Consider the following 27,707-nt stretch of genomic DNA (forward strand, 5'->3'; position numbering starts at 1 on the left):
TTTCAGAATCTCCAGGAGAGCCTGAAGAATGCAACCAGGAACTCGTACCTCCCTATAACCCTAAAGGAACACCACTGCCTCTATCACAATAGCCCCAAAGGAACCAGATGTCTTGACCTTAGTGTTTGTCAGAAAATGCAAACTTTCCACTTATGGCATTCTCTTTCTTTGTCACTGAAGGCATGGGAGGATAGGCACATCCTGTTGGTAAAAACTTAGGTTATATATCTGTACCTTAACTCAAGGCAATTTGAGAAATGTAGATTTTTGGCTTTCCAGCCATAGTAGTATAGGAACACAAATTGGAAGAGGTTGAGTAAACCAGCTTATACTGTTTGCCAGAGTGGTCTTCACATTGTTCTTGGGCTTAATAGTTTCATACTTTCTACTCTTTTAATGAATGACACATCCAGTCAGAGTTAGATTCAGGAAAAAAGTCCCCATTTAGTGCGTATTCGTAAGCTGTGTGAATACATCAGTGATGCCTTAGTGCATTTAAACGGCAAGTCTTTCAATATTTCTTATAGGTCTTTTCAGTAATGTGAGTGGTGTTAACTAATAACTGATAATTTATTCTTTTATATTATTCTTTATGTACTTCTCACTGCTACTCTGGTGCTTGGGGCTTAACAATTAGTCTCTAGGGTGATGAGTATTAAGGCGCTTGGAATGAGCACTGAGTGTTATATGTTAAGTGATGAATCACAGAATTCTACTCCTGAAACTAATATTACACTGTACATTAACTAACTTGAATTTAAATAAAAACTTGAAAGCACACAAAAAAATTGATCTCTATTGGTGATCTGAAGTATTTCATAGTTTAACAGTTGATGCAATTTTACCGATCTAATTAGCACAAATATAGTTTTGTAGATGATTTTACTTTATAATTAAAGTAACTTTTAAACTGTTTATCACAGTACAGATTCTTTTTAGTGAATATATTATAATGATTTATCATTAGGATGGTGGTCATATAAGTGCTGAAGTGAATTTCTTTAAAAGTAACCCTTTTGAAGTCATCCCAAAGGTGACGTTAACATTTTTCTACTTCTACATTTGCCTTCGTTCATGAACTATAGGTCCAAACATTTTATTTTTTTCTATTAAATATTTAATAATATTTTTATATTGACACTTTAATTCTTTAAAAAATTTTTTTAATGTTTATTTATTTTGGAGAGAGAGAGAGAAAGAGCAGGAGAGTGCAGAGAGATAGGGAGAACCAGAATCTGGAGCAGATTCCAGCTCTAAGCTGTCAGCACAGAGCCTGACATGGGGCTTGAACTCACAAACCACAAGATCATGACCTGAGCTGAAGTACAGTGCTTAACCAGCTGAGCCACTCAGGCACCCCAATACTTTAATTCTCTTGATACCAGTATACCATATAAAATTTTTGGCAATTCATATTATTTTTGATGTGTTTAATTATCAGAATGTTCTAATTATTATAGTCGATTTTTTTTTGGTGTTGTTACAGTTGACACACAATGTCACATTAGTTTGAAGTATACAGCATAGTGACTTGACAAGTCTATATGTTATGCTGTGGTCACAAGTGTAGTAGCTACCATCTGTCACCATACAACATTATTACAGTACCATTGACTATATTCCCTGTGCTGTATCTTTTATCCCTATGACTTATTCATTCCATAACTGGAAGCCTGTGTCTCCCACTCCCCTTCACCCACTGTTACCCACCCTTCTACTCCTCCCCTTTGGCAGCCATCAGTTTGTTTTCCGTATTTATGGGTCCACTTCTGCTTTTTGTTTGTTTATTCATTTGTTTTGTGTTTTAGATTCTACAGATCAATGAAATCCTATGATATTTGTCTTTTTCTGACTTATTTCACTTAGCATAATACTCTCTAGGTCCATCCATGTTGTTGTAAATGACATGATCTTATTTTTTTGAGAATAACAACTCAAGCAACACTTGAGTTGCTTCGGTTTCTCGGCCATTGTAAATGATGCTTCAGTGAACATAGGGGTACATATATCTTTTTAAATTAGTGTTTTTATTTCGTTTGGGTAAATACCCAATAGTGGAATTACTGGATCATGTGATATTTCTATTTAGTTATTAGAGTTGAAATAAAATATGGTTTATATCTTTAGAAAGATACATCATACATATCATTGATACATCATACATATAATTGATTTATTTTTAGTTTTTTCCAGTGTGCATTTATGTATATTGTATGTATGCTTGAATGCTATTATTAGAAAACAAACTGAAAGTAATTTTATTAATCATTAACTCAAGGAGTTAGAAGAACAAGTAAATATAAAAGAAATAATGGGGTGTCTGGGTGGTTCAGTCAGTTAAGCGTCCAGCTCTTGATTTCAACTCTGGTCATGATCTCATGGTGGTGACATCGAACCCCACATCCAGCTCTCTGCTGGGTGTGGAGCCTGCTTAAGAGTCTCCCTCCCTCTCCCAATGCCCCTCTCTGCCTGTATGCACACATGCACTTCCTCTCTCTCTTTCTCTCAAAAACAAAAACAAAATTAAAGGCAGAAATGAGTAAAAACAAAAAAAAATTATTGATAGTGAAGACACAAACAAGTTTATTGGAAAGACAAAGAGAATAGAAACATCTTCGAAAGGAATGATCAAAGTAAAAAAGAGAGGAGAGAGGAGAGATAAGTAATATGTATAACACACACATAAAATAAGAAATGATGGGGCACCTGGGTGGCTTAGTTGGTGAAGCATCCAACTTTTTTAATTTTTATGTTTATTTTTGAGAGAGAGAGCATGGGGAGGGGCAGAGAAAGAGGGGGTTGGAGGATCTGATGTGGGTGCAGTGCTGACAGCAGACAGCCCAATGCGGGGCTCAAACTCATGAACCATGAGATCATGACCTGAGCCAAAGTCCGATGCTTAACCGACTGCACCACCCTGGTGCCCCGCAGCGTCTGACTCTTGATTTCAAGTCATGATCTCACAGTTTGTGGGTTTGAGCCCCCAGTCGGACTCGACACAATGAACACGGAACCTGCTTGGAATTCTCTCTCTCCCGCTCCTCCCACTCCACTTTCTCTCTCTCTCTTTCTCAAAAATAAATAAACTTAAAAAAAATGAAACGAAATAGTCACTGATAATGTTTTCTTATTATAAGAGATTATAGTATTGAGCTTTATGGCAAAACAACTTAAAAAAACTAGAGGAAATGAGGTTGCCTGGCTGGCTCATTCAGTAGAACATTTGACTCTCGATCCTCAGGGTTGTGAGTTCTAGCCTCACACTGGTCACAGAGATTACTTAAAAAAATAATAATTAAAAGCACACCTTAAAAAAAAACAACCAGAGGATGTGGAAGAAAACAAACTGTAAAATTGACTCAAACAAACATAAAAATATGACTAGCCCCGTTACCATAGAAATCAAAGATCCCTAAGAGTCAGCAGGCACAGATGATTTTGCAGGCAAGTTTTGCTAAACGTTTAAGTAATGATAATAGTAATAATAGATAATGTTTATTTAGCTCTTTCTATGTTCCAGACAATATTAAGCACTTTACATGTGTGAGCAAATTTAGTTTTCAGAGAAATTTAAGTGGATAGTCAACAGCTTCTGTTGTGAAAACTTGCAAGGAGGACAAGCTTTCTGCTTTGTTGCATTCCTATTCCTTTGTTGAAGAGTTTTAACTGTCAATATTCTAATTTACGTGGGTGGAAATCTGCCCTTGTTTTGTTCCCACCCATTACTCCTAGTGCTGCCTTTTAGCTGTATGACATAAATGAACCTCTCTTTCCCATGGCAGTCCTTTATATCCCAGAAAACTACCATCAGATCTCCTTTTCTCTCACTTAAGGAACTTCATTTAAGACCTTTCCAATATCAAGATGGGCCTACCTCTGTGTTATTTCCTTTTTTTCTATCAAAATAGACATGACATTATTTTGGAATTACTTTTCCTTCTGACCCCTTATTGAGTCTTAGTGTTTTTACCTTTTTAAAAATTTTATATCAACTAGTTCATATCTGTATTTTGCCACTGTCTAGTCCTGTAGTCCTCCTAATTTCCTGTATGATTTTGCAAAGGCTGCTAGTAGTAATTTCATGTTCCTATTCTTGTGTTCTTTTAGAAACCAAATGTCAGTTGTGTGGGCCTGTGTTTTGAATGTTTTTTAACTCATAACTTAGATTTCATTAATTCTTAGCAATATCTTTTCTACCTTTTTTAGTTTAAATATATTTTCATTTATGGAGAAGATTAAAGGAAATTAAGGGTTGAGTAATTGTTCTATGTCTCTTGGTTGGAGGCTGGATGTTGTTAAGCATGGCAAACTTTGTGGAGTCCATTATACTTGCGTTCAAGCCCTGACTCTGCCACTTACTAGCTGTATGACTTGATCAAGTCACTTACCTACTCTGAGCATGTTTGCTTATCTGTATTACTATTATCGTTTTTATTATTTCTGCCTCACAGAGTATTATATGGATTGGAGAAGATATTATGTATGTCAAGAACATAGAGTTTAGGTCATAGCAGCTGATTCATAAGTGGAAGCTTATAACAAAATCATTTGTTATCTTTCTTATGCGCTGGATCTGGCTTTCCCTTGTCCATCTTTTTATTCTAAAAATATCCCAACAATCCTTTGTACTGTCTTAGAAACAGCTCTTCTCAGCTTGGGTTCTATTCTTCCTTGACAATATAATTGAAGGGTTTTCCACTCTTCATCTTTGATTATGTCCTCTCTTTGTGTATTTCTTTTTTGGACACAGATCTGTCTTTATCAGAAAATTCCTGCTATGGCCATGTTTCTTTCTTTGTATTTTACATACATTTGTGAATATATAAATTACTTATTAATTTTTAGCCTATACTCTCAATCTGTATTCCCTCTTAGAATTACTCATCAGTGGCTCATAGCTTCTGTTCTATTCTCTGCTTTTTTTTTTTTCTAAGAAATCTGCTTCCCTAAACTATGAAGTGTAGAGTTGATCAGTATTCCTGTTAGAGTGGTGGCCCACTAAACCAGGGACACCTAGGATCTGGGGTGGAGAAGGCAATTTAGTAAGATGCAGTCTGGTAGCAATCACTAAGTGGAGGCTTAAACAGAACCTAAATATTAGGATGATCAGCTATAGGTAATTGTGTGTCACAGGAAGGAGGTGGAACCTATTAATCCAAGGAAAGGGAATCTAGGAGCAGATGACAGGCAAAGTTCTAAGAGGGCAGGTGGTCAACATCAAGAAAGATGTTTAACAAGGACAACACATCATAAAGTAGTTTTTGGCAGATCTTTATGGAATGAAGATTTAGATAAATCTGTAATGTGGCAGAATTAAGGCTCAGAATTCTAGGCCCAAAAGAACTGATAGTGCCATATTGGTCAAGAGCTAGGCTCTTGGACAAAGAACCAGGTTAAAATTCCACACTCATTAATTTGTAAGCTGTATATCTGGATAGATTAACTCTTTTTGAGCCTATTTTTCTGTAAATGTACAGTCAGAATAATAAAACCTTAGGACTGAGAGTGGTACAGAAATGTTTGCAGTTTCTCTAATGTGCCTAGCACTTACTGATATAAAATGTAAGTATGATTTGACAGTTATTTTTAAATATTATTATTCTTACCATCATTAAGCTCTGTAGCATTCAATACCATATCGTGGATACAATCCTCAATATTTAAAAATGCCTCAAAGAAAATTGAAAATTTGTTTAAATTAATAAATAAAAATTTTGGTACATTAAATCTTTCAAAATGTTCAGTGTATATAATTGGAGAAAATAGTAAAAGAATCCTAACAGGTGGAAAGTTGACAATCATTTGTTTAATAATCTCTGATACCCTTTTTAGCTGCTGTGTGGTGGTTCTAAGAGTTATGTATCATTTTCCTCTTTTTTTCTTTTACGATTTGTAAGTAATCTCTGTACCCAACATGGTATTCAAACTGACAACCCTGAGATACAGAGTTGCACACTTTTCTGACTGAGCCAGCCAGGGACCCCAGACGTCACTTTAAAACATGGCAAATACCATGGAGGTTACAGGGGGGGGAAAAAAAAAAAAACCTCCTTTGTCCATGCCTCCTGTGATCTTCCCCAGAAAACTCACAACAATTTTATGCCATAGTTCCTAGAAAGGCTATGTTTATGCTTAATTGGCTGTATCTCTCTGCTTGCTTTTCTGCCTACTTCCTGTGGAATGTAAGCAGGTTTAAAAGTGTCAAGTGTTGAATGTAAAAATTAAATAGTATCGGTCATCAGGAATACTGCTCAGTCACAAAGCATCATGAAAGGCATATAAGTAAATATCCATGATTCAAAAGAAATCCTCTTAGTGACTCTCCAAACAGGAAGTAAATGATAGTATGGGATAATAGAAAGTTTAGCACAGAATATATATTCCCATTATAATAACAGAACTTATTATAATGCTAAACCATATTTTTCTTATTATAAAAAATTATGTGCCCAAATTGATGCATTCAGCCCGCCAAAAGTAATAAACATGTGGCATGACAGAATGCTCCCTCTCTGATGAACATTTTAAACACCAGAGGGCAGAATGTTCCAGAGGACATTTTCTTTATTATAAATACATCATCTTGTCATTTATTCTTTCATGTCACTGGCTGCATTAAAAATAGAGATATGATCATTTTGGAATTGTCTACGTGTATGAATGGTTTGTTTTGTTTAGACAACATAATGAACAATGTTCTCATATGTACCAGTGTTGGTTCAGCATCTAGATTTTCTCTCCCTTTCTAGGTTAAAGTCTATATTTCTGGCTTCTAAAGTGATTATATTTTTTAAAAGTTATGTATACATATGTATCATTTAGTGAATTTCATAAATTCACATTCATTTAATGAATTAAGTAAAGTGAGAGGAAGGAGATTTGATATGTATATCTTGTAGCTCAATATGCTCTTTTGTGTTCTATTTATCAATAAAAAAAAATCCTGAAAGAGCCACCTGCAAGCTTAATGATCCTTTTAAAATGTTGAGAGTATAATTTAGAAGTAGCATCCCACATTTGGGAAAATTTTTCAGGGATTAGGTAATAAAGTCAACATATCAAGTAAAAACTGTGTATAATGAAAATTATCCTCAGAAGTCCTTTAAATATCATTCATGCATTCATTAAGTAAATACTGCTTTTCATATGTCCAACCTGCCAGCTTATCTTACTCTCCTTTTGACCACCAGATGAATAGTTGTCTTATGTGTAGAGGCCACATTATATGATATTTAGGAATGCATTACTTTCTCTTCTCTTAGTCACAATTTTACTGTTGCAAATTGAAGTTATAATCTGGAGCATTAGCAATTCCTAGTAAAGGAAAAACTCCACATTAGAAATCTGGCCAAAACTTGAATTGCTGTAACAAGAAGGATGGATACGTTCTTACTTCTGTGAAAATAGTAATTTCGTGTATTCACCTCTTCATAAGTATTACCCTACCTTTAAACACTGTGAAGTTTAATTCTGATGATTACTTCTTAGAGAAAGCTTATACAGGGGGAAGATCGGAGAAAGAATAAAAATAAAAACAGTAGAAAATTCTGTAAGTTTTAGAATGGTTTACCTAAATTCAGCACAAGGGAGTTAAAAATTAGTAGCCAATGAAATAGCTTAGCCCCTTAAATCTCTCTCTACTTGTACCATCAATTAAGCCCATTTTTACAAAAACAGAACCTATGTATTTTGTCTTTTAAAGTACCTCAACTATATCCTCTTCCTGATTAGCTAATACAGAGCATTAGCAACATTAAAATGAATGTCAGTGGAAAAATGATTATTTGTCAAAGTTTGCATTTTTTAAACATAATTATTCTGGAATCCATCTAATGCATGGATCAGCTCAACTTGATTTGGGACAGATGTGAACCTGCCCTCTTTTTCCTAAAGGTATTGAGTTCTTGGTATTCTAAAAGTAACAACTAAAGAGAATTTTCCTCAAAAGTAACCATTGTGCCAAGACAATATTTGATTTTAAAACTTTACTAGAGAGAAGAGGTTAGACAGAACTGAGGTATGCTCTCTGTGGAATTTTCAAATCTAACATAAATGCTTACTTTTAGGTTTGACCTATAGTTTTCTAGTTAGGTGAGGTGAAAGTAATTAAAAGTCATTTGAAACAAGTTTCTCACTTTGCATGTTCTTTAGTATTGTCATTCTATAGAAATTACTTACACTACTTTATCTCCAACTTATAATTTTCTTAAGACAATTATTATTAGTCATGTAGGGATGGTGGAATTACTTTTACATGATTACCTTAAATAATCCTTTAACATTAGTCCACAGCATTTCTGTTTACTATTTAGTATCTCTGTAATTCTATTTATTTTTATTTTTTATTTTTTAAATTTTAGAGCGCAAGTGGGGTAGAGGGGCAGAGGAAGAGAGAGAGAGAATCTTAAGCAGTCTCCATGCTCAACATGGAGCCTGATGTAGGGCTCAATCCCTTGATCCTGGGATCATGACCTGAGCCAAAATCAAGAGTCAGGTGCTCAACCAACTGTAAAGTAGGTACCCCATGTTTACTGTAATTTTAAAATGAAATGACTCCTTGCAACAAATATGTGCAGTGTGGTGAGACCAAATATTCAATCAAACGTGAAAACTAGCCAGAAATATATTTACTCTTTCTGGCCATTTTCTGCCTATTGACTTCTGTAGAAATCTATTTTCTATTTTATCTTCACTGTTTTGCTTAATTAGGTATTTTTAAATAAGATAACAGATTTTTAGAATTTCAAGGCTTTACATTATTTTATTTCTACCATTGCTTTAGAAAGAAGTAGAAAATATGGGGGCGCCTGGGTGGCGCAGTCGGTTAAGCGTCCGATTTCAGCCAGGTCACGATCTCGAGGTCAGTGAGTTCGAGCCCCGCGTCAGGCTCTGGGCTGATGGCTCAGAGCCTGGAACCTGTTTCCGATTCTGTGTCTCCCTCTCTCTCTGCCCCTCCCCCGTTCGTGCTCTGTCTCTCTCTGTCCCAAAAATAAATAAATGTTGAAAAAAAAAAATTAAAAAAAAAAAAAAAAAAGAAAATATGTTATTACTCAAATTGTACTGCTGATGAGTTTGAGGATTGAAATTCAGGACTTACCAAGCAACTAAGCATTATTACAACTACAGTCAGAACACTAGTCAAGTGTGTGTCCTTCCTATTAAACTGTAGTCCTTTTCATTTACATTTCACTGAGGTTATCATCATTTATGAAGATGAACACATCATAAATCTATAACTAACAAATATATAATTATACCAGAATTATTATTACAGTGGCAATACTGCCCACATAAGAGAACCATGTAATAAGTGATTTACCTAATTGTTTTGCTTTATTTTGTATCTGAACATTTCATTATATATGCAGTGCTAGGAGAGAAGCATACATCACTATGATACAGAACACTTGCATGTAGAATTCCCCTATCTAAATAGATGGATAGCACCAGTGGCTCATGTTCCAGAAGCCTACTGAAAGTTGGCTCAGAGCCATCTAGAGTACTGCAGAGGGAGTACCATTGCCACTGCTCAATTCATGCACTGACACTGTCCCTAGTTCTCTCTTCTTCTGTGTTTCTTTTTTGACACTGTCCTGCTGTCCACTGGAAGGGAAGGAACTCTTCTGGATTCCTGGAAGGCAAGGAAAAACTGATGAGAAAGGTTCTCCAGGCCTAGTAGGGGAAGGCCTTCAGAAGCATAGAATGGAACAGTAACCCTGTCTCTCCAGTGATTGACACAAGGAATTTCCTTGATCATAAGTAAAGGCTATGGGCAGTTTCAGGGAAGTTAGTGTCTTTTGAATCTTTATGCTTCTAGAAGGAATACAGGAGGTGGTTTGCCTGTCTTTGAAAATGATACCGTTGCTACTATATCAGTCAGTTGATGGTTCTCTAGTTTTGGTGTATCTGAAACTTACTCTCTGAATGAAAGACATTTAATCAGTTTTTTAATATCTCTTTAAAAATAAATTTTCTGCTATCACATTCTTGACAGTTCTTTACTTATCACTGTCTTAATTTTTCCATTTAACCCAATAAATTATGAAGATACCACAGGCACATATTAGCTTGCTAAAGTGTTATTAATCTTTTTCGTTACCTCAGGATGTGGTTGTTTTGTTAGTGTCTACTTAGTTACTGTATTTTGTAATATTTATTCACACAGCTGATTTAGGAATTCAGAACAGCGAAATCTGAGGAGGAATCTGAGGAGGAGGAGTTTATAGCTTTAAGGCACGAGGAGCTTACAGCTTTTTAATATAAATTGTTCCCAGAATCCATGTCACAGCTCCTTATATGGTGCTGCTTTTTTCTTCTCGGTTGCTATGACAACAGCAGCACTGCACCATTCATCAGCTCTGGACCTGGGCTGCATTGCTAGCCCTCTGTGTTACTCCTGAATGTTAAGAACATCCGTGAATCATTCACTATGTTAATGCTGCGCCATTAGAAACCTAAGAACCAGTCCTTCCAGCAGTTTGCTCTACCAGGAGGGTAAACTAAACTGCGCCACAGAGGAAAAATTACATAAAAGCATTTCTTTTTCTCCTAAGGGAATCATACAGTCTATCTCTGCTGCAGTATTCTGAAAGGATAAGCTTCTGTCAGGCGATCTAATGAAAAGAACTCATCTGTAATCTTTCTTGAAATCATTAGCTGTTCAAAACAAGTATCACATTGCATCTCTGGATATAAAAAGAAGCAGGTGATGTTGTTAGGGGTTCTAAGCTCCTTTGGGAGCATCACTTGTGCTTTGGGACCATAATCGACATCTGCTGTAAGAAGTATCACCTGTAACGCGCAGTAAGTTCTGGGCAGTGTGAAGAACTGGCTGGGGAAGATTAAAGTGTGGATCATCACTGATATGTCAGATCTGATAACAGCATGACCAGTGAGTAAGAAGAAGCCTTTCAGGTTTGCAGGAGAAAAAGCTATATAGTATTGACTAATGAGGAAGAAAAACTAAAGCCTGTGAGTATGATGAGTAGAGTATTTGTGTGTTACATGGATTTCTGAGCTGTAAGGCCTACTTTGAGCTTTGTAGGAAAAGAAACGCAACCTAAGAGAATTTGACACTTAGTTTATAGGAAGCCGTTAAGAAATGTCATTAGGCACATTTATTTAATTTTTAATTGTGTTTTCTTTTATTCTGTGTGTGTATGAATCTGTTAAAATAGTTTTCATATTTTAAAAATAATATTTCATTGTGAAGAAAGATACTGATTTTTTAATGTAAGTGTGATGGTCAAGTTGCTTTTTTTGTTAGATTGTGATTCTAGCATAGATTTCTACTTCTTATTGCAATATACTTAGAAGTAAAATACATTTTTAAAACGTGACAGTATGGGAACCTAGAATTGTTTAAGCCTGCTTATTTCATTATCAGAATGCTTACGAATGGATGTTCTTGTACAGTGTAAGGATTTTTTTTTAAACTTGACATTATTGCTGTTATTTATTTATAGTGTCTGTTTTTCCAATTGAGAAATGTAAATTATTTATCATTCTTGTATTTTTAGACCAGTTAGTAATTATCAATTTAAGGCAAATTGAATTTTTAGATTGAATTTTCTCATAAGACTCTTGTTTTCTGGCTCTTAATTATTTTCTCTTTCTAGTTCTTCAGCTAGCCATGGTAACTTAGAAATGTACTAAAAGTAGGAACTTTGGTTTTTCAAAATTAGAATATTTAGACTGGTCTTCAGCCACTTCACAAAAGAAAAAGGCATTTCATCTGGGCTTATACTTTTAGTTAGTTATCTTCCTTAATTGATCTTCTTAAATGCATGTTGTTCAGAGAAGATATATTTTAGGGACATAACTGGGTTCCTTTAATTTGCACAATGCGAGGGTGGGGGGAGATTTTGTTTCTTTGTTGTTACTACATTTTAATTATAATCCTTCTTCCATTTTTGAGATTTTTGCCTATAGGTCTATACATATGACTTTGCCCAGCACTTAAGAAATAGGGAGAATTAATATATTAAAGAATAATGAAGGTACTAATCATTTACATGTCCTGTCATATCTGTCTTTAATAAAAGGGTTTTACTTTTATCTGAAAGCATATATTTAATAGATTAAGTAAATTGAATATTCACATTTTACCCATTGTTGTGTAAGAAGATAGGAATTTTAAATTTTGTGTATAGTTAGTAACTGTGTATGTTGCAAGCTGACACTCTTTTATGACTAGTTTATCCCCACAAACATATATACAAATGATTTTGTGTCCCATTATCTCTGAAACCATAATTCTTATTAATCGTAACAACGACTAATTTGGGCACTTTTTAATAAGGATAGTATTTTTAATATTTATTTATTGTAAGGTAATCTTCCTTAGCATATCCTGTGATTTTTTTTCTGTTTGGGGCCTTGCCCAGTGGATATATTCCTGAAAGATTGCATATAAACATGTTTGTTTGTTTATAAATTGTCTAAATTAAAATCTGCCCACGAAGCTCCCTATTTTGAGAGATTCTGCAGTAGGTTAATTTGGTGAGTCTGTATTATCGTATACTAAGTTTTCTTAAGTGAGAGCCATCTGGTTTTTTTCAGTATATAAAGATTCAAATTACAGATTTAACTAGCAGCATTCTATGAAAAAAATTAAGCCTCATGCTATGTAATTTATAGTTTAACCCCTCATTTTAAAAATCTTTGGTTTACTTTTTGAAATCCTTTAAGGTCTTTTCAGTATTATTCGTATAACAGATAACTGGCTAAAGTCTTAATTGGTAGTAGATACTGCTTTTATTTGGGAAGAAATGTGCTAGGAAATAATGTATAAAGCTTACAAGAGGCTTAAGAGTCCTCCCTAGTTGCCGTTAACTAAAACTTACACATGTCATTCTAATAACACTTGTGAATATCTAGAAATTCATTAGTACCACAAATAATGTTTTACAAGGAAATAGGTGCTTCATTTATGTCAGGATCTACATTAAAACTTAAAATCTCACGTTGGTGATAAATTATTTTAAAAGAATGATTCCTAGTTATTTTTTTCTCATGGGAATCAGTTATAATATTTCCATGATAAGTTGTGTCTTCTTCATCACTCTAACATTATATGTATAGTAAAACATTTTAACCATTTGTAAGTGTTGCAGCTTAGGACATGTCAACCTCTCTGAAGCTTCCCTTTTATAAATTTAATGAAATAATGCCTTTTCGCAATGTCATTATAGGCAGTAAGAAAGATAATATATGTAAAGGATTTAGTATAGGACTTAGCACAAAGGAAACATTTTCTGAGTAATGCTCTTCTCTACCCGTCCTCTCCACTGACCTACTTCAGTGGTTCTTGGACTTTTCCTTGGGAGTACCTTTAGGACAGAGGAATTTGAATGCATACCAGAGGTGTGTGGGATGTAGCCTAAAGGAGCTTCCAAAAGCAAATGTGGAAATTTCCTGATAGTCTCATATTTTTCTTTTAAAATAATCTACATTCTACATTTTTTACACTTGATCTTAGCCAAAAGGCCGAGAAGCGATACATACTACATTTTTTTAATCATAAAACATGTTTTCCAAAAAAAAAAAAATCTTTGAGTAAAATTCCTTCTTCAGGAAAATATGTCTTATTTTCTCCTATTAACATGCATACCCCAGCATATTGCTACCTACCTCTATGAATTTCTAAATGTAAGACATACCACTTAGATCTCTTGGTCTGGGTATCATTTTTAGGAAATGAAGATCCTGACATAAGAGGCATGTATTTCCCTGAAGAAATAGATTGAGAATCAATAGGTAGGGATGAAAAATGAATCTGGTTAAAGCTGAAAACTTACTCAGTTCAAAAGAGTGAGTAGTGAGATGGAGCTGGTGAAGCTGTAGTGAGATGAGAAAGGAATACCTTCAAGTAAGAAATAAAGAAAAATGACAATGGAGAAACTGTTTATCATTTTTAAAGCTATGAGAAGTCCTGCAATAAAGGAACCTATTTAACTGTTTAATCTAGCACCTCTAAAACTTAATTTGCCAACAGACCCCTTTTTTCTTACACAACTCCCACAAAATCATGACAAGTATTCCAAGGAGCACACTTAGGGACATAAATGACTAAAGGAAGTTATGTCATTTAGAAGGAAAGAAGAGTGGGTGACTGTACAGAACAAAGCTTGGCAGCAATCGTTTTAGCACTGCAGAAGATTATGGAAAAGCTACATTTTAACTCAAATACCCCCACCCAAAGTCTGCTTTAATATTTTAAAGAATCATATTTTTTTTTAAGGGAGGAAAGATTATCATGTGGATTAGAAAGTGGAGTGATAAAGTGACTTGAGTAAAACTTGAAGCAAGATTATACAGGACACATTCAACTGGTAAATAACATTAGTTTGTCTGGAACAGAGGTTTCACAGAGGACGCTGTGGAAGAGAATACCAGGACTGGATTGGGGAGGTTTTTGGGGCAATGGTAAGCTAAGATGGTAGCCATGGAAAAGGTATATGGAGAGGAAGGTTTTAAGGAATAAGAAAATTGGTGACTGGCCAGTTACAGGATCCAGGAATATGGAAGATCTGTCAAAGATGACGCCAAGACTTTAAGAATGAGACTTGATGTTCTCATTAATAGGAACAGAGAGATTAAGGCAACTGGTTTTGAGGCACCGTGAGTGAGTTTGAGGTGGTAACAAGATATCAGAGTAGAAATGTGGTTGCAACACTTGAAAAAGAAGTAAGATTTTAAGGTATAAATGTGTAAGTTATACTTTAAGAGTAGGTAAAAATTTCTTGAAAATGAGAGAACACATAAACAGAACAGGTGGGAAATGAGTACTTCATGAGCATTTAACAGGCATTTCACTTTAATTCACTTGATTTTTTCAGGAGCAGTTTAAATTTTTATGGCTCTGATCTTACAGATGAAGAAAGCAAGACCTAATCAGGTTAACCAGTAAGCAATTTAAGCATAAGAGATCAGGATTCCAACTTAGGTCTTTCTCTAACTTCTGTACCTCCTCTCAGGGGTGAAGAAGAAAATCTTAAGGAATATCCACTTAAGGGAGTGAAAGGGGAAAACCCATGTCAAAAGAAGGATGAGATGAATTAAGGGAGAGTCTGAAAGATACTGGGAGAACCAAGGTGGTAAAACTGTTATGGAAGCCGAAGTTTGCGGGGGTTTTAGAGAATACTTAATCACCATTTTCATTCGTTTAGAAGTCAGGAATATGAATTCATATGGGACCATGAATCTGTTGTTGTTAAGTGATTGTGCTTTTGGTGTTCCGGAACCTTAGTCCAGTCTCTTTGCTGCAGTGATCTACATTAGGCAAACAGTATTCTATTTCTTTAAAGAGGAGAAAGGGAGAGAGGCCACCTAAAGCAGGTGAGAGTAGAGAGGGGAGAAGGAAGCACCTAGCGAGTTATCCACAGCCAAGTACACTTCTTGGAGTGCAGTTGGTTTTTTGTGTCTGTAATATATAGTTAGAAATAGGACTCTTCAAGACGTTTGAAGATAAAATAAGTTTCTCTTCATTTAACATCATACCAATAAATTTCCCATTTTTATTTTAACATAATTTAAGTTATCCCTAAAGCAAGATGACTATCTTACACATTAATTCCTGCAATATGATGTAGTAGTTCATATTCTACCACCTACTAGCTTTGTGATATTGGGTATGTTCTGTAACCTCTCTGTGTTTCAGTTTCTTCATCTGTGAAATAAGTAGAACAGTTCCCGCAGGGTTTGTCAGGATTCGATGTGTTTTTACGGGCAAATTGCTTTCACAACAGCATTGTGAAAACTTACCATAGGGTTCATGGTAAGTTACTGAATAATAATAATAATTGATGACAATGTCACTTACTGGCTATTGCAACACCCTGTTTATTTCTTCCTGTACCTATCTTTACTTTTCCTGTTTTTCCTTTGGTGATAAGGGAAAGTGTTTTTACTTTTTCTTGTTAGGTTAAGTTATTAAAGTGAGCAGAGAGTAATTAAAGCTCTGATCAGAATGTTTAAAGCATGCCTAGATTTAGAAAACATCTTGCAGTCAATAGCGGTGGGTACTAGTGTGGACTTTTCTCTGGAACACTGTTACAGTAATCATTAATGTTCCAAGTATTTCAGTGTGAATTTGTGTTACTTCCAGGAGAAATTGGTTTCACAGTCAAACTAAAACAATCCATAAGTGTATAATTTCCTTTACCTTGTTTAAAAGAATCCCCTTCCCCGACAATATGAATAAACAAGTATATTGTCATATTATAATTATATAATGAGAAGCTTAGAATTATGGTAAAATTATACATTCAGTGCCAAGTGGGCTTTTCATGTTAGCATTTGTTACAAATATAAGTTTTTAATTATTTAGCAGTGTTGGTTAGCATAAATGGCTGTATAACATAGTGTGTGGACCCTGTAACTAGCCTGCCTGGATTTGAATCCTGAATGACACTTACTAGTTCTGTGCCCTTGGGCAAGTAATTTAACCTCTCTGTGCCTCAGTTTCCTCATCTGTAAAAAAACAGGTAATAATAGTATCTACTTCATACAGTTGTTGTGAGGATTAAATGAGTAAAACACTTTGAATGGTTTCAGATCATAATTGTTCAGTTGTTGTTAACTTTTATTGTGATTTAGTATGTGTGTGATGTAGGTCTTGTCTCCTTACAAGGCAGAAACCATATTTATCCTGTTTATTATTATATTACCAGTTGTTAGCACAGTGCCTGGAACATAGTAGATGTTCAATAAACATTTGTTGAATAAATCAGTGGAACATTCTGAGCTTACCTAGGACTTCAGTAATACTAGCTTGAATTCAGCTAAGCTGGCCAAAGCAGATAACCTGTGTATAATATTAAATATTTTGTTCACTAAGATTTTATTGAAGTGAAGTCTTGAAAATGCCTGACTCACCATTTTATTTATTGATCAGACTTATTAAACACTTTTAAACTGAGGCTAGAATTAAGTATGGCAAATCAGGCTCCTTCTCCCCTCTCTGAGGCTCAAGAATCTCTGAAAATATTATAGTGCCTAGAAGAGGAAGAAATAGCTTTATGCCAATTTTGACTTGGTTTAAGAATTTCTTACTGAAAAGTTGCTCTGATGTATGAGATCAGCCTACCTAAGCTCAAGGCTAGGGGCATACTGTGGTTCTAAGTCTCTCATTTTTAAGTACCGGAAAGGTCAGATTTAGTTTCGCAAAACTGAGATTAAAAATTACCATTATTTTATTGTACCCACACCTAGGTTTTCTCTATTGTGTTGGGGAATTCTTTTTATTGTACCCAAATGTCTAGTGTTTTCTACTCTTCCTCTTTCTGGGGATAAATCATTGCCTAAAGGGACAGTTTTTGTAGCTATTTTAATATCTAGACTATTTAGCTTAGATTATTTTATTTTTTAATGTTTATTTATTTTGAGAGAGAGAGAGAGACAGAGCATGAACAGGGGAGGGGCAGAGAGAGAGGGAGACATCGAATCTGAAGCAAGCTCCAGGCTACCAGCTATCAGCACAGAGCCTGACGCAGGGCTGAACTCACAAACCATGAGATCATGACCTGAGCCATAATTAGACACTTAACCGACTGAACCATTCATGTGCCCCCAGCTTAGATTATTTAAATTATGAACTACCTCTTCTACTTCTAACTTAATTTTAATTTTATTCTAATTTTAATTATACGATTTTTCCCAAGTTATGCCTTGGGTTTTGAAAAGACTTTTTTTTTTTTTTTTTTTTTGGTCAATGTTAATCTATCTGAAGTAGTTTTGTTTTATATTTTTAGTATTGCTTTTGACATTTTAATTCTCCAATAGTTTATTGTTAAGAATGTAGTCAGTAAAGTACCAGGTATTATATGGAGATGTTGAATCACTAAGTTGTACATGTGACGCTAATATCGCACTGTGTCTTGACTGGTATTTAAATAAAAACTTTAAAAAATTGTAGTCAGAACATCAGATAACTCCCTTTTATGGAAATCTCTTCATGCTTTAATGTGGTACCCCATCACTGTTTAGGTCATCACTGTTTTTTTAATTATGGACACTGGCTCTTATCAGTTACCATAGTGGATTGGCAGGATTTTATACTCTGTGTTTTATTTGCAGATATAAATCTTGATAATTGGCGCTTTGCAGGCATCTTGATGTCTGAAGATACTCAGTTAGACTTCTGAATCCAATCTTACATTATCTGCGTTCTGCATGTAACTGCCCTAGGCAGGATGGCTTAGCTCTACTAGTAACAGTAGAAGCTTTCTTAACTGACCTTCCCTTAACTACTTGCAGGATTAATTAATGTTCTCCATTCCCCTTTAGACACCTACTGACTGTTGTGAGGATGAGGTGGATATTACAGGCAGTTGGCCACCTTCTTACTTACCCAGTTACTTCTGTTACCTTATGGTGTCATGTGCTTACTTAAAGGCAGTTAAATTAATGATATTATAACTAAATTTTTATATATTAGCTAATGAAATATGAATGCAACAAAGAGGGCATTTATAATGGTAACGTTTTCGGAAAACTATGTTAAAAATTTTGGAAAAAATCAATTAAAATGTCAACAAAGGTAATTCGATTTTTAAAAATGCTGTAATGAATTAGGATAAAAACACTGAGGGGGATAAGATTGATGGTTTTTAAGGGTACAAACTTGTGATGAATAGTAAATAAGCCATAGAAATCTAATTACAATATAATTAATATCAACAATGATTTATAATTATATGTGATAAATATTGCTGTATCAGCATTTTATTATATAGAAATATATCAAAGCAACATGCTATATACTTCAAATTCATACAGTGTTACATGCCAAATTTATTCAATTAAAAACATTTTAAAAATCTATCTATACTTAGGTTGTCTAAATTTGTTTTATTTTAAAGACGGGCGTCTAGGTGGCTCCGTTGGTTGGGCGTCTGACTTCAGCTCAGGTCACGATCTTGCGGTTTGTGGGTTCGAGCCCCGCATCGGTCTCTGTGCTGACAGCTCGGAGCCTGGAGCCTGCTTCAGCTCCAGGGAGTCTCCTTCTCTCTCTGCTCCTACCCCGCTCAAGTTTTGTCTCTGTCTCTCTCAAAAATAAACAAACATTAAAAAAAATTTTTTTAAAGAAAATGAATAGACTCTACATTTTACAATAGTTTATCCAGAAAGACAAATTGGAATTCATATTCAAACAGAAAGGCCTTGGCTTTATATCAGAAGTTTGGTGAATAAATGTACATTTATATTTTAAGTTAAAGAGTTTCATACATATATCATTTTTTGTCTTTCCCCACTTCTTCCAAAAGGTTTTTAAACTGATCACATGCTAACTAGTTGCTATCAGTATAGGATAGGAAGACTTCTAGTGTATATTACCATCATGTTTTTTCCATAGTCCTTTTTTGAGAAGAGAATCCATAGGAATCATAGGATTTGAGAGAATCCATTGATTAGTATGGAATAGGCCTGGTTTAATCTGTATAGAACTTAGGTCCAAATTTAATTGTGAATGGGGATTTGTGTTTATAACATGTCACCCCTATCCATTGAGCCTAAATGCCCTCTATCAAACTAGACAGTCGTGTAAAAAGAGTACTCTGTTCCTTGGGGTCGAGGTGCATACCTAAGGTAGTTTACAGAAGTGGTTAAATTCCTGGACCTTGTAGTAAGACATATAAAGTTCATTTTCGAGCATTACCACTCATCAGCTGTGGGACTTTTTACAAGTTATTCCTACTCTTCCAGTTTCCGTTTCATTGTTCATAAAATGTGCATAATAAGAGTTACTGCCTCATAAGAAAGTTATGAGGATAAGCAAACAATGTATGTCAAGTGCTTAGCATTGTGTGGCCTATAGTGAGCATGGAATATTACCTACGCTATGCCATTAGTATATGCTCACAGACCTACAAACTTTTAAGTGATCTTTATTACTAATAATGTGAGTAATTTTGAAAACTCTTATAAAAACTGTGATAAAGCTACTAAACCTGAGGTAGACCTATGTACAGAAACACATAACAACTAAGAACAAGAGAGTTAGCTTTGTGTCTGCCTGTTGTCATTAGTGCAGTTAAATCGAAAAAATAAATTATAGTCACCACCTTCTATTTCCCTTATAGTAATACTGTTATATGTCTACACAGTTATAAAATAGGAAATACAATTAGGAAAGCTATTTCTATTTCTCCTTCAATATTTAGGTTGTTTGTTTCATCTTTTTTTTTTAAGTTTATTTATTTATTTTGAGAGAGAGAGAGCAGGGGAGGGGCAGAGAGAGAAAGAGAGAGAATCCCGAGCAGGCTCCGTGCTGTCAGCATAGAGCCCAGTGAGGAGCTCTATCTCATAAAATGTGATATCATGACCTGAGCCGAAATCAAGATTCAGATGCTTAACCAGCTGAACTACCCAGGTGCCCCAGTTGTTTCTTTCATCTTAACCATTTTATTTTTCTTATTTAGGTAGCACCATAAAAAGATTTATTATCTTTTGTTCGCTGTTTTTTAATTCCTGTCTTAAAAGGAGTCAGTATTGACAATTACTTTATAAATCTATTAATTCACTGTTTACATTTTGGGGGACATGGCCTGACCTAATTTATAATTTGAATCTATATAATAATAAAATGTTTTATTGTGGATATTATTACCAAGCAATTCTACATATATTTATAAAGAGCAAAATATTTTTTTTCTTGCCATGAGGCTTCCCTGAGAATTTGAAGCTCTGATTTAGTACATTTGAAATTGTATTAAAACTCCAAATTTAGAACTACTTGTTGTAATATATATACCTCCCTGCAGCCTACACTGAGATGCACAAACTCCACTAAAATCTATGAATAATTAATAATCAGTTTCTTTTTTAGAAATCTAAAAACAAAACAGATTAACTTTTTATTCCTTCACAGTTGTGGGAAAATGAATTTAGCAAAGTTTACAATTTAGACAGCATCAACAAAGAGTAAGCTTCAGGGAATTAAAGCTGAGAAACATGGAGCAGATCAGAAGACACAAAATACTGATTGGAATTTAAAATCCCAGGAGAGGGGCGCCTGGGTGGCGCAGTCCGTTAGGCGTCCGACTTCAGCCAGGTCATGATCTCGCGGTCCGTGAGTTCGAGCCCCGCGTCAGGCTCTGGGCTGATGGCTCAGAGCCTGGAGCCTGCTTCCGATTCTGTGTCTCCCTTTCTCTCTGCCCCTCCCCCGTTCATGCTCTGTCTCTCTCTGTCCCAAAAATAAATAAATGTTGAAAAAAAAAAATTAAAAAAAAAAATTAAATCCCAGGAGAGGTTTTTCATGAAATGTGACTAAATAGAATTTACTTAAAACAGCTCTAACCAAACTGCTAAGGAATATGTTGTGTTATAGCAGTAGGAATATAAGACTGATTCTCCACTGTGCTTTTTTAGCTCATAGCACAATTTGACAAAGTAGAATGTTTAAAAGCAAGAAGAATGTAATTACTGCTACATAATGTGCAGATTAAAATTGATCATAATAGAGATCTAGACTAAAAAGATTGCTGCTAAGTCTGTGGCAATAATGGTTGAAGATACATAACATAAAAGCTGTTGGGGGAGAAGGAAAATATCAGGATCGTCTGTCGACTGGGTGTATATTTTGGTTTTTCTTTGTGAACAATCCCTTCTCCACCTCATGAAAAAAAGGGAAGGGAAGGATTAAACATTTATCTCTTACCAAATACCACATTGTCATTACTTTTTCAGAGAAAATTTCTCATTGTTTTTTTCTGTGTGCATCAGTTGTGTGGATTTGTGTGTGAATTGGTTTTCACCACAGGACTGATCCAAATATCCAGTATTAATGGATGTTCAAGTCAAGTGTAAACAACTTATTTTCAAGACGTTTCTGTGACATTATTCCACAGCTTTCAAATTTTGAAGGAACTTTGGAGATCATCTAGTTTAGAGTACGGTCTGTGGATTGGCACCAAGAGCATCACCTGGAGATATTTTGGAAGTGCAGATTCTTGGGCCCCACACCAAACTACTGTATCAGAAACTTGAGGATGGAGTCCACCAATCTGCACTTTAACAAGCCCTCTAAGTGACTCTGATGCATGCTACAGTTTGACATTGACTTATCTAGACAAGCCAGCTTCTTGGGAAGGTATTTTTCACCAGCTTGTTTCAAATAGAATTACACACTACTTGCTTTTGATATCAATTGGAAGGGGAACCGTAGGCAGTAGGTACCTTTGTGTTCTATCTAGAACAAAATGGCTATACTACGTAGATTAAGCTGCCTGGCTATTCTCTCTGTAGTTGAACAGACTGGGTATAAAGTTTAGGGGGCAAACAAAGTACGCTTTGGCCAGAGTTTGGCTGTAAAATGGATTTGCCTTGTAGCGAAGGACTGCAAAGTTCTTAATTACTTGAGCCTGCTTTACTTTAGAATTGGTAGGGAGTAACTGGACTTCCCATAAGAAAAGAAACAAAGAGACATATCACTATTACCATAGGGGAAAGCAGAGACTTAGGTGACTTTACCACCAGCATTTGACTCCATTAAGCCTCTTAAAGCTGAGAGTTTGGCACTTCTTTCTCAGTGAACAGGGCGACCTGTTATCGCTGTAGCTGATTTTATTCTTTCTTGTGTCAAAGAAAGGAAGAGAACCAAACATTAAAAGCTTAAAGAGGTTGATGACTGTTGGTCAAAAGTGACACCTTTATTTTTCTTTTTCATTCTCTTTGAGCCCTATGTATTATTTTCAGTTATCCTGAGATTAATATAATTTTTAAATGGACACTTACTCGACTTTAGTACACCTGATAATACAGATTGTGCTATGAAAATGTTACTATAAGTTGCTTATAAAAATTCTATTACTTATTTGAGAATAAGATAAAACTGACTTCCTGGTAATGTTTATTATTAATAGCTATACTGCACTGACCATTTATGACAATAGCAAACTTTTTCTCAATGTAGATAATTTAGGCTTTGTTGGCTAACAGGTAAAATCAAGAATATTATGTAGGTATTTATACAACCACTTAAAATAACTTCTTGAAAAATTTAAAAGCCATTCTTAATTCATGGATCATAAAAAGTTAGATGGCCAGATTTGGCCCACAAGCCATATGACTTATGATATAGAGAGGATCCTTAGATACTCACCCTTCAAATTTTGAGATGGTATAAGTCAATGATTGTATCATATATTAATTATGCATTTCCACATAATACGGTTAACATAATAAACTTGATTAATAAATTCTTTTTCTCCAGAACATTTAAAAAATATAAACATTAGTCCCTCTTTAAATTACCAAACATACCAAATTGAAGAGTTTAATTTTGTGATATTTTGCATTAATGGGAAATCAGGAAAATTGGTTCTTGGAGGCTCTTCAAGATAACTTTTGAATACTGTGAAAGTATTATAGAAAGATTTGTAAATTTACATCAATTCATAATAAATTCTTAAGAAATTGCTAGTGAGAAAAGAGGGGGAAAAAAGAAAATACATGATAATATGAAGAGAAACTGGCTGTGTTTTATGAATACGTAGAAAAGTCAGCAGTTTGGAATCATGGAGTATTCAGAATTTCAGAACCTAAGTTACAATATCTTATTGCCCAGGAGGAGAGAGGTTTGGTGGACTCTTCTTTGTAGTATTTTGGAAAAATAACCCAGCATGAACCATTTACTTCAGCCAAACAGTATAGGGGCAAAATATGCATAAACAGGTGGCTAGGGCTAGACCTAACAATAAGTCATGAAAGGAAGTCTAGTTACTTGAGAAGAATGTGCTTTTAGAAGATCTGTCTGCCCATTCTTTCTTCTAGGTGATCTAATACATGCCCATGACTTGGAAGTATCTTATGCTGATGTGAAGAACTCAGAACTCTCTTTTATGAGCTCCCAGTATTAACCAGTAAATCCAGCTGTCTTGTTGACAACTCTGCATAGATCAGGTTAAGGACTAGGTTTTGAGGAAGAGAAAAAGCCAGTTTTGATGCCTGTCATAATGTCTTACATGTTAAAGCCGTCTGGGTGGCTCAGTAGTTAAGCATCCACCTCTTGATTTCAGCTCAGGTCATGATATCATGGTCCTGAGATTGAGCCCTGAGTTGGGTTCCATGCTGGGCGTGGAGCCTGCTTGAGGTTTTCTCTCTCCCTGTCCCTCTGCCCCTCCCCTGCTTTCATGGGCATGCTCACGCTCTCTTTCTTTCTCTCTTTATCTCAATCTCTCTCTCTCTCTCTGTAAAAAAAAGTAAAAATAAAGTTAGCCAAGGGCCGACTGAGTGGCTCCGTTATTTGAGCGTCCAACTCTTGATTTTGGCTCAGGTTATGATCTCGTGGTTCATGGGATTGAGCCCCCTTTGGGCTCTGCACTGACAGTGTGGAGCCTGCTTGGGATTCTCTTTGTCCCTTTCTCTCTGCCCCTCCCCTGTCTCTCTTTCAAAATAAATATGTAAACTTTAAAAACGTAAAAAAAATAGTTACCCAATAAATACTTAATGGTTTAAAATTTTTCTAATGGGAGAAGCATTTGCTCTCTAATAGGTTTGTGTGTGTGTGTTTTAATGAAAAGTCAAAGTGTACAGAAAGGCTTAAAATGAAAAGCTATAGTCCCTAGCCTTACCCTTTCTCATTGCTAATTCCACTCCTCTAGGGGACAGTCACTTAAACACTTTTGGCTATTTCTTTTGGTAGTTAACACCATGTCTTTAGATTACCATGCTTCTGCTGACATTTACTGATTAGTTTTAAAACATCTAATGAAACAGTAACTTTATTTGCACTGCTTCCGCCTTTCCTCCCAACATAACTGTGTCTCTGTTTTTTATTTTATTGGTTATAGCCATAAATGGTTTATTGTTTACTTCTGTATTTCTTTTTTTTAATGTATGTTGGGAGACAGAGAGCACAAGTGGGGGAGGAGCAGAGAGAGAGGGAGACAGAGGATCCGAAGTGGGTTCTGTGCTGATAGCAGTGAGCCTGATGCGGGGCTCAAACTCATGAATGTGAGATTATGACCTGAGTCAAAGTTGGATGCTTAACCGACTGAGCCACCCAGCCATCCCTATTTCTATATGTCGTGTTCCATTAGGTATAAGGCACTACTTGATTTCCACTTTGTAAGAGTATGTTAACACCCCTGCCCTACCTATCTTGCTTATCTCGGGCTGGTTTCAAGATTTTCTCTTTTTCTTTGGTTTTTAGCAGTTTGAGTACGATGAGCCTAATTTGTTTCTGTTCTGTTTATCCTGGATTCCTCGATTATGAAACTTTCTGTCCTTTACAGATATGAGATATTTAGCCAATATTTCTTGGAAAATTTTATCTGCCTTGTTCTCTCTTCTTCTGAGACTCTAATTACATATATGTTAAACCTTTGGATATCACCTCACAGGTCCTGAGGTGTTTTTTGTTTGTTTTGTTTTTGTTTTTATTTTATTTTAAATATTTTTTAATGTTTATTTTTGAGAGATAGAGAAATAGAATGTGAGCAGGAGAGGGGCAGAGAGAGAGGAAAACACAGAATCTGAAGCAGGCTCCAGGCTCTGCGCTGTAGGCACAGAGCCCAATATGAGGCTCAAACTCACAAACTGCGAGATCATGACCTGAGCCAAAGTCAGTTGCTTAACCTACTGAGCCACCCAGGTGCCCCAGTTTTGGTTTTTGTGTTTAATCCTTGTTCTCTGTGGTCTTCAGATTGGGTAATTTTCATTCATTTATCTTCAAATTCACTGACTCTTCTGTCATTTTAAACTTTTCAATTTACTATATACTGTGTGTGTGTGTGTGTGTGTGTGTGTATACATACATATATGTACATTCTATTTACTGTCATTTAAATTGTCATATTTAAACATTTAAATACTGTTAGACCTATTCTGTGACTTTTAATTTTAGCTATTATGTTATTCAGTTCTAGAATTTGCATTTGGTTCTTTTTTACAGTTTCTGTAAAATCAGAGATTTTCTTGCCTTTTTTTAATTAAGATTATATATTCCTTTACTTCTCTGAAAATCATTATAATAGCTGCTTTAAATTTCTTGTCTGCTGATTACAGTATCTAGAGTATTGCAGGGTTGGTCTCCATCTTTTCACTTGATAATGGGTCCTATTTTCCGGGTTCTTCATGTGATGAGTAATTCTGTGTCCTAAACATTTCATTTAGTAGATACTCTGGATTTTGTCATATTCCTTCAAAGAGCATCACTAATTTTTTTTCTTTTAGCAAGCAATTAACTTGGTTTGATTTAATGGAAAACTCTATCTTTTGGGCATCAGTTGAGCTCAGTTCAATTGTTTTATTCTTAGCCAGTCTGTCCCATACAATGCATGGTTCAGCAATTAGCCCGAGGTTTGAGCAGAGTTTACACACAGAATTTTGGCTGCCTCCTTATAGCGTGCACTCTCTCTCTCTCTTTCTCTCTCTCTTTTTTCTGGAAATCCTCTTCCCCTAACTTTTCAGTGACTGCTATTCCTACAAGCTCTGTCTTTTGATACTTTAGAGTAGAAAAACGGTTTTCTAGTGGAGTTTTATTGACCCCATGCAGTGCTGTGGTCTCTTTTTAACCCAGAAGCTAAAAAATAAAAATAATTTTTTAAAGAGAAACTCATCCAAATCTGTGTTTTTGTTTGTTTTGTTTTTTGTTTTTTGCAGTTGTTAGCTCTCTTCCAGACTGTATTATGTTTAATCTCCAGGGCCTTGAGATAGTTGCTTTTTGTATGTTGTCCAGAATTTAAAGTCAATCTGTGAGAGGGCCCATCTAGCAGAAGCTTACTTGGGTATACAGAAGCAGAACCTCCCTGGTAGGATTTTGAGATTTTTGTCTTCCACAATATTGAAAGTTTCCCAAGTTATTTGTTTCTAATCATAGAAATATTATCCATTGGGGAGCTGACATTTAGCTTTAGGACGAAATTCTATAAAAACTGACTTTAGTGTTCTTTTCCTTACACTTGTTCTTCCATGCTTATATGTTATTCTGCTTTCTCTTTTCTACACATCCAGTGAGGTGCATTATTAACATGACAGAAATTGTATGGAAAATGGATAGACTCTTAAGCAACACTGCTTCTGCCTCCATCTAACTGCCAGCCTTTTTTTTTTTTCAAATCTTAAAGTAATGTGGTGAATAGAACAATATGTTTTATTAGTTTAAAAACCAGGAGTGGGAGGAGACTTATAAAACCCCTAAGAAAAGAAAGACCTCTAAACTAAGTCAGTGTCTACTTTTGCATATTTATAGATAACCTTCTTACGTGCAACCAAAAAGTAATGCAAACAGTTTATTTCTTTTTGTATTAAGGGAAGTCAGAATAAAAATTTCTGCTTTGATCTCTAACTCAGTGACCTGCCTGGTGGTGTGATAGTTCTGTCCTCCAGTTAACCCATGATTTACTTTCCATCAGACTAAGCAACTCATCTTTCCATACAGCTTCTTGTGTATGACCAGATGACCTCAAGGTTTCTGAGAGATGAAAAAAGCAACTTACCCTGTTACAGAGACTGAGACTTACTGAGAGATATTCTCAGGTTGGATGAATGCTGTTTCTTTACCCATGGCTGGTGGGTGGTGAGTGGGTGGTGAAGTGTTCTCTGTTGTGAGTTCTTTATTGTAACAGTAGCAGCAACTGCACATTCCAAAAACAAGCCAGAAAGCTGTTGGGTCTTCACACTTGAGGTCTGAAAGTGTCTCCTAGTCCTTTTTGCTCATGGGACAGAGACTTAAGTTTTTGTTAATCTGCCCTTGTAGGATT

The 27,707-nt window shown here is 35.3% G+C and overlaps 1 protein-coding gene and 1 pseudogene across 8 annotated transcripts in view; one reads left to right on the forward strand and one right to left on the reverse strand.

Moving 5' to 3' along the window:
- The window catches only part of TANC2 (tetratricopeptide repeat, ankyrin repeat and coiled-coil containing 2), a 376,040-nt gene that overhangs the window by 152,185 nt on the left and 196,148 nt on the right, over positions 1-27,707 (forward strand). The gene's annotated exons all lie outside the window — the stretch shown is intronic.
- LOC125152279 (uncharacterized) lies at positions 13,323-13,500 on the reverse strand (annotated as a pseudogene).

Source organism: Prionailurus viverrinus, chromosome E1 (assembly GCF_022837055.1).
Source record: "Prionailurus viverrinus isolate Anna chromosome E1, UM_Priviv_1.0, whole genome shotgun sequence".
In the NCBI taxonomy this organism is placed as follows: domain Eukaryota; kingdom Metazoa; phylum Chordata; class Mammalia; order Carnivora; family Felidae; genus Prionailurus; species Prionailurus viverrinus.